The following is a 7772-nucleotide window of genomic DNA, read 5'->3' as shown; positions in this document are numbered from 1 at the left end:
CTAATATTTGTCTTACACGGAATGCATCTGTCATTGGTTGAATCAAAAGAAAAAATAATAATAATCACATAAAACTGAGTGGATCGAACGAAGCAGTATATTGTTTGTCCTTTGCAGACGACACCATAGTAATAGAGAATGCATAGAAAAAAACTAGAACTTCTGAAGGAAACAGCGGTGAAGACAGGCCTACAAACCGAAAAGAGAGAATGCATGGCCAATGGCAGCAACTCACCAAGAATTTTAAAAACCAAGTATGGTAACATCAAGAAAAAGAAGAACTTTAAATATCTGGTTGAAAATATTAACATAAGAAGCGAAAAGAAGCAGTTAACATCAGAACTGAAAAAAATGAAAACAGCATACGTGAAAGTGAGAAATCTGGACTGTAAGAAAACTTTTTTTTAAAAAAAATATGCTAAATTAAGGAATTATAATACAGATGTAAATCTACACGGGTGGGAGCAGTACTTGCAACCGGATGCAAAAGGACATTAGAAGATTTATAAAAGATAGAAAACAGAATCCTGAGAAAAATGTTAAGTCCACACTAAAACGAAGGTGGCAACAGGATTTTGAGACCAAATACAGAAATGTACTCATTCTGTGCTAAAATAACAGAGGATATCAGGAAAATACGTGTTACACTGTATGGACGTCAAGAGAGAATGAAGGAAGATAGATTGACAAAGAAGATCCACGTATTTTTGCAAAACAGGAAGGAGACAAAGAAAATGTTGGAGAGGCAAGACAAAAAAGAATTTAGAAGAAATGCAAACTGGACAGGAGGCCTTATTCAAAAGAGACAAATTCAGTCTACAAGTGAAGAAATTCAGAAGTTTTCAGGGAGCTAAAACAAACAAAAGAAACTGGTTTCAAAGAGTGAGATGAAAGGAAAAGAGCTCAGTGGGAGAAAATGAAAAAGTTTTGGAGGAACACGAAGAAAAAGAGAAATGAATATTTATCTTGAAGCGGTCCATAGTTGGCCTGTAGCGATTTAAAAAATACTGCTTGTATTTATTTTCTTCTGGCACGACTCAAAGATGTATGACGTGATGCATCTCATTATCTGTATTTTGTAGTGTAGAGTTTGCTGTAATGTCTCTCTGAATGAGAAAAAAGGCTAACATCGCTACTTTCGTCATATCCCAACTCTAAGAGCAACACAACCTATCACATGACTTTCCCACGTTGTAGTTTTAAGTGATTCGACGCTCGGCGTTTCAGTTAAGGAAGCTTGACTGAGTGGTGTACTAACAATTTTTTGGTTGCTAACGTGCTGTCTGAGCTGAAAACCTTAAATGAAATTCTTCGCCGTATTCTTTTCATTGCGTGCATAAATGCACCCTGGCAGAAAGTTAGAGCATAGCCGGTGCCGTTCCTCTGACATTATCACCAGTGAACTGTACGGAGCGTGGCTCTGCTCTCACCGCGGCTGGGCACAGCCCTGCTGCGGCACGTCCCAGGACGACGACTCGCTGCCCGGGCAGCTGGAGTTGTGCTGCGACGGCGACCGCCGCCGCCGCACGCGCCGCCTCTTATGCTGCGGACGATCCGGCGAACTCGACGACGACGCCGACAGCGCAGCTGCCGGAAGCGAAGCCATAGCCTCACTGTCTCGCGCTACACCACGCATGGGGGCTATTCATAGATTAACCTTCGATAGACTACACTACTGGCCATTAAAAATGCTACACCACGAAGATGACGTGCTACAGACGCGAAATTTAACCGACAGGAAGAAGATGCTGTGATATGCAAATGATTAGCGTTTCAAAGCAGTCACACAAGGTTGGCGCCGGTGGCGACACCTACAACGTGCTGACATGAGGAAAGTTTCCAACCGATTTCTCATACACTAACAGCAGTCGACCGGCGTTGCCTGGTGAAACTTTGTTGTGATGCCACGTTTCCGACTTTGATAAAGTTCGGATTGTAGCCTATCGCGATTGCGGTTTATCGTATCGCGACATTGCTGCTCGTGTTGGTCGAGATCCAATGACTGTTAGCAGAATATGGAATCGGTGGGTTCAGGAGGGTAATACGGAACGCCGTGCTGAATCCCAACGGCCTCGTATCACTAACAGTCGAGCTGACAGGCATCTTATCCGCATGGCTGTAACGGATCGTGCAGCCACGTCTCGATCCCTGAGTCAACCTGCACGAACAGTTCGACGACGTTTGCAGCAGTATGGACTATCAGTTCTGCGACCATGGCTGCGGTTACCCTTGACGCTGCATTACAGACAGGAGCGCCTGCGATGGTGTATTCAACGACGAACCCGGGTGCACGAATGGCAAAACGTCATTTTTTCGGATGAATCCAGGTTCTGTTTACAGCATCATAATGGTCGCATCCGTGTTTGACGACATCGCAGTGAACGCACATTGGAAGCGTGTATTCGTCATCGCCATACTGGCGTATCACCCGGCGTGATCGTATGGGGTGCCTTTGGTTACACGTCTCGGTCACCTCTTGTTCGCATTGACGGCACTTTGAACAGTGGACGTTACATTTCAGATGTGTTACGACCCGTAGCTCTACCCTTCATTCGATCCCTACGAAACCCTACATTTCAGGAGAATAATGCACGACCGCATGTTGCGGATACAGAAAATGTTCGACTGCTGCCCTGGTCAGCACATTCTCCAGATCTCTCACCAATTGAAAACATCTGGTCAATGGTGGCCGAGCAACTGGCTCGTCACAATACGCCAGTCACTACTCTTGATGAACTGTGGTATCGTGTTGAAGCTGCATGGGCAGCTGTACTTGTACACGCCATCCAAGCTCTGTTTGACTCAATGCCCAGGCATATCAAGGCCGTTATTACGGCCAGAGGTGGTTGTTCTGGGTACTGATTTCTCAGGATCTATGCACCCAAATTACGTGAAAATGTAACCACATGTCAGTTCTAGTATAATATATTTGTCCAATGAATACCCGTTTATCATCTGCATTTTTTCTTGGTGTAGCAATTTTAATCGCCAGTAGTGTATTAAAAATAAACAAATGCTTGTAGCTTCTTGATGCTTGCTTAGTTGGAGAAGGAGACCTTGAAAGTAGCGCTGCGCCAATCAGTTCTCTGTTGCGATTGTCGCTGTGTAAGCGGCATACGTGTGAAATGGAGGGTGCCACTGCGTCTCCTGCCCGTTGCAAGGTATGTACTGTCGTGTTATTCGCGCCCTGCAAGCAGAAGGAGTCAGTGCCGCAGAGGTTCATCGTCGATTGTGTCGTTTTTATAGGGATGGGGTTATTGGTGACGCTATTGTGAGTGAGTGGCGCAGAAAATTCGAGGCTGGTCGCCGGAAGGATATCTGGCTGCCGTAAGGACACCGTGATAGATAATCTAGCCAGCGGGCTACATGGCGGCAGGCGCTAGCTAGCGAATTTAACTTCCAGAACTTTCTGCAGTTCCCCACTTTTCCCGGTGGACGGGACATTGTCGTGTCGTGACGACGACTTGGGTTAGTAGCGAGCGTGTGAGGCAGAAGTGAGGTGAGGCACATTCGGTCGAATGAACGTGTGGTGAACGATCTGTGAGCCAGGAATACGGTAAGGTGAATTATGAAGTATTTAATATTGCATTGAGGGAAATATTTTGTTGGAGTGGGAATGTTGGCCGGCCGTTGTGGCCGAGTGGTTCTAGTCGCTTCAGTCCGGAACCTCACTGCTGTTACGGTCGCAGGTTCGAATCTTGCCTCAGGCATGGATGTGCGTGATGTACTTGGGTTAGTTAGGTTTAAGTAGTTCTAAGTTCTAGGTGACTGATGACCTCAGATGTTAAGTCCCATAGTGCTTAGAGCCATTTGAACCATTTTGGGAATGTTTAGTCGACCGTGGCTTTTTTGTAGTCAATGAATTTTAAAATATGTCAGGATCCTCAAAGGAATGAGGCGTATTTTCCTTTGCTTTTAGGTTAATAAATTAAAGGACGTCATTTTTTATTTCAGAATAACCTTACAAGCTCTTATGGTTAATTTTAAAGTAAGAAACTGCAGTTGTGCCAAGTACTGTCGGGCTACAGTCTAGTTTTCTACGCGATATTGACTGAAGTGAGTCTTCCTCCCTACAGTCCGACAGCCAACCACTACAATCACGGTCAGGTTTCTTAAGATTACGCGACTAGAAGCTAACATCGGACTGATGTTCGTGATAAAACGGTCGAATACGACATGACATTTAGAGGAGGAGATTTGTGTTTAACGTCCCGTCGACAACGAGGTCGTTAGACACGGAGCACAAACTCGGACTAGGGAAGGAACGGGAGGGAAATCGGCGGTACCCTTTCAAAGAAACCACCATGGCATTTGCCTGATGCGACTTACGGAAATCTCAGAAAACCTAAATGAGAATGGCAGGACATGGGTTTCAATCATCGTCCTCCCGAATGCGAGTCTGCGCCACCTAGCTCGTTCTCACATTTGGATGTGATTGATGAACTTGTGGAAAACGTTGACAAAATTGAGCGTCCCAGGCGTCGGTTCACAATTTCCGAACTTTCTGAAAATGTGCCTTGGATTTCAAAAACAGTGATCTGTAAAACTGTCACAGAGAGATTAGTCGTAGGTTACCATATGTTTTGCGCATGGTGGTTACTAAAACGTCTAACAGAAGTGAAGAAAACTGAAAGAATGGATTCGATATTGACATTTCTTCACCGCTACCACGAGAAGAGGGAGGAGTTCCTGAACAGAATCGTGCCTAAGGACAACACATGGGTGCAGGACGTGTACCCTGAAACTAAGGTACAGTCCAAAGAGTGGACACACACTCATTCTAGCAGTACTCTAAGCCCTAAAAATATAAGCAGATGCTGACAAACCGCAAAATGACGTTTACAGTTTTTCGGATCACAAAGAACCTTTGTGAACAAATTTCATGAGAACAACGCCTGAGAATACTGTGACGTCACCGGTTTATTTTGAGACTCATACGAAACTCCAAAAGCCAACACAAAACAAACGGCGCGCAATAGGTACCGAAGGTAACCTTGTCCTACGCGACAACCTACGAAAAGAAAAACTTTTTGACTGAAATCAAGCGACTTTCACCACTTCGACAACATGAAGACCTGGCTGACTACTCAGCACATGACGACCGACAACGAGAATGATGTGAACAAGTGGTTGAAGCACCAGGCCGCGTCACTCTTTGATGAAGTAGAGAGCTTGTGTCACGGCAGGACAAATATTCGAATTCGGGTGGCGATTATGTGGAGAAGGAATCTCAACATGTAAGTACAGGGCGTCTATAAAAAGTAATCTATTTTTTCTTTCTTTACTAGTCACTGGGAGGTTCCTTTTTGGATAGTCATGGTATCGTGATAGTCTATTAGCAGCAATGACACTACGAATGAGATTGTTCAACAATAACTGTTGAAATAATTACTGTTTATCACTCATTTTGGTTCAACCATGATATTTGTAATTAAAGTACTCTATAGGTGAGATCGCCAACACACAATAACACTATGAAACTCCTTCAAGAGATAACTGTTTCTAATCATGAATGAGATTTTCACTCTGCAGCGGAGTGTGCGCTGATATGAAACTTCCTGGCAGATTAAAACTGTGTGCCGGACCGAGACTCGAACTCGAGACCTTTGCCTTTCGCGGGCAAGTGCTCTACCATCTGAGCTACCCAAGCACGACTCACGCCCCGTCCTCACAGCTTTACTTCTCCCAGTACCTCGTCTCCTGCCTTCCTAACTTTACAGAAGCTCTCCTGCGAACCCGGGAAGGAATGGGATGGAAATCAGTCCCGTTCTTTCCAGAACCACAAAAAATGGCTCTAAGCACTGTGGGACTTAACATCTGAGGTCATCAGTCGCCTAGAACTTAGAACTACTTAAACCTAACTAACCTAAGGACATCACACACATTCATGCCCTAGGCAGGATTCGAAACTGAGACCGTAGCGGTCGCGGGATTCCAGACTGCAGCGCCTAGAACCGCTCGGTCACCCCGCCCGGCTATAACGGGGAACCTAAATCTGGATGAACAGGCTGATTCTGACCTTGGTCCTCCTGAGAAGGAGCCTAGTTTCTTGCCACTGCAGCACTTCACGTGGTACTTAACACAAGCTGATCTGTCAGTAATGTGGAAAGTAGAATGTGAGGGGAAAGTGACGGAAGGAAAAAGAGGAACTTCTTATTATGTTTTGAAAGTCGGCCTCTGCTAGGGCGTTTTGAGATTAGCTGGTCATTGTAACAGTTCTCTGTTTTGTGAATAGAATGAAGAGTTGAAGAAATTACGTGCATCATCGACAGTCTATGTCTTTATCGTTATACTATATCCAACATACTACCACAATGTGCGACTCCATGCAGTGGGTTCATCGTAACTGTTGGTGGTAATCCTGGCCCTGGTTTCAGCCTCCATTCACGTTAAATTCCAGACTTACCTACACCTTTACTGCGCTACACAAGGTACCGACATTACAGCACTATATAATCAAAGGAATCCGGCGTGCTCCATGTAACGCAGGTTCGACCAGTAGATGCTACGGCAGCGGACCCGCCAGTTCGAAACGATAGGGGAGCATCGTGTTATCGTACAGAAGCAGTAACAGGTACTCTCAATGAATTTGAACGTAGACTAGTAATTCAATGTCGCCTGAGTAACAGATCCACCGATGACATTTCAACCCTTCTAAAGCTGCCCATGTCTACTATCGGTGATGTGACAGTGAAATGGACACGCGAAGGAACGACCACAGCTAAAAACAGAGCAGGCAGATCTCATGTGCTGATGGACAGGGACCATCGAGCATTGCGGAGAGTGGAAATAAAAAACTGCATGAAATCAGAGGAATAATTCACTCGTGAGTTCCAAAGAGCTAGCAACAGTATAGCTTGCACAGTGGCTGTGCGTACAGTGTAAAAAATTAAAAGGTACAACTGTCTAGCAACTCGTCATGAGCCACACGTTTCTGTAGTCAGAGCTAAGCTACGCTGATTTGAAGAGTGACTTTGCTGGACAGTGCATAACTGGAAGAGAGTGGTTTGGTGTGGTGAATCACGCTACACCCTGTGGCAATCTGACGGAAGGTTGCATCTGCCCGTGATAGCAAAAGCGGTTAAGGGGACAGCTCGCATAAAGCGGCAAACAAGATTCGAGCCCCGGTCAGGCACAAATATTCACTGTCGTCATTCAGTTACACAGTTGTTCGTTCTCCGTATTCACAACTGAAAATACATTTCATGTACTAAAGACGTCTGTAGTCGCCGCAGTACTTGTTCCTTAGGACGTGCATGTATGTCCGAAGGAATATTTCATCGTACGCTTTGTGATCAAAAGTATAGGGACACCCCCAGAAACGTACGCTTCTCATATTAGGTGCATTGTGCTGCCACCTACTGCCAGGTATTCCATATCAGTGACCTCAGTAGTCATTAGACGACGTGGGAGAGCAGAATGGGGCCCTTTGCCGAACTCAGGGACTTCGAACGTTGTCAGGAGATTGGGTGTCACTTGTGTCATACGTCTGTACACAAGATTTTCACACTCCTAAACATCCCTAGGTGCACTGTTTCCGATGTGATAGTGAAGTGGAAACGTGGAGGGACACGTACAGCACGAATGTGTGCAGGCCGACTTCGTCTGTTGACTGACAGAGACCGCCGACAGTTGAAGAGGGTCGTTATGTGTAATAGGCAGACATCTATCCAGACTATCACACGGGAATTCCAAACTGCGTGAGGATCCATTGCAAGTACTATGACAATTAGGCAGGAGGTGAGAAAACTTGGATTTCATGGTCGAGCGGC

The sequence above is a fragment of the Schistocerca serialis genome, chromosome 1, assembly GCF_023864345.2.
Source record: "Schistocerca serialis cubense isolate TAMUIC-IGC-003099 chromosome 1, iqSchSeri2.2, whole genome shotgun sequence".
Classification (NCBI taxonomy): domain Eukaryota; kingdom Metazoa; phylum Arthropoda; class Insecta; order Orthoptera; family Acrididae; genus Schistocerca; species Schistocerca serialis.
The sequence above is the reverse complement of the archived record's forward strand: the minus strand, read 5'-3'. Positions refer to the sequence as shown.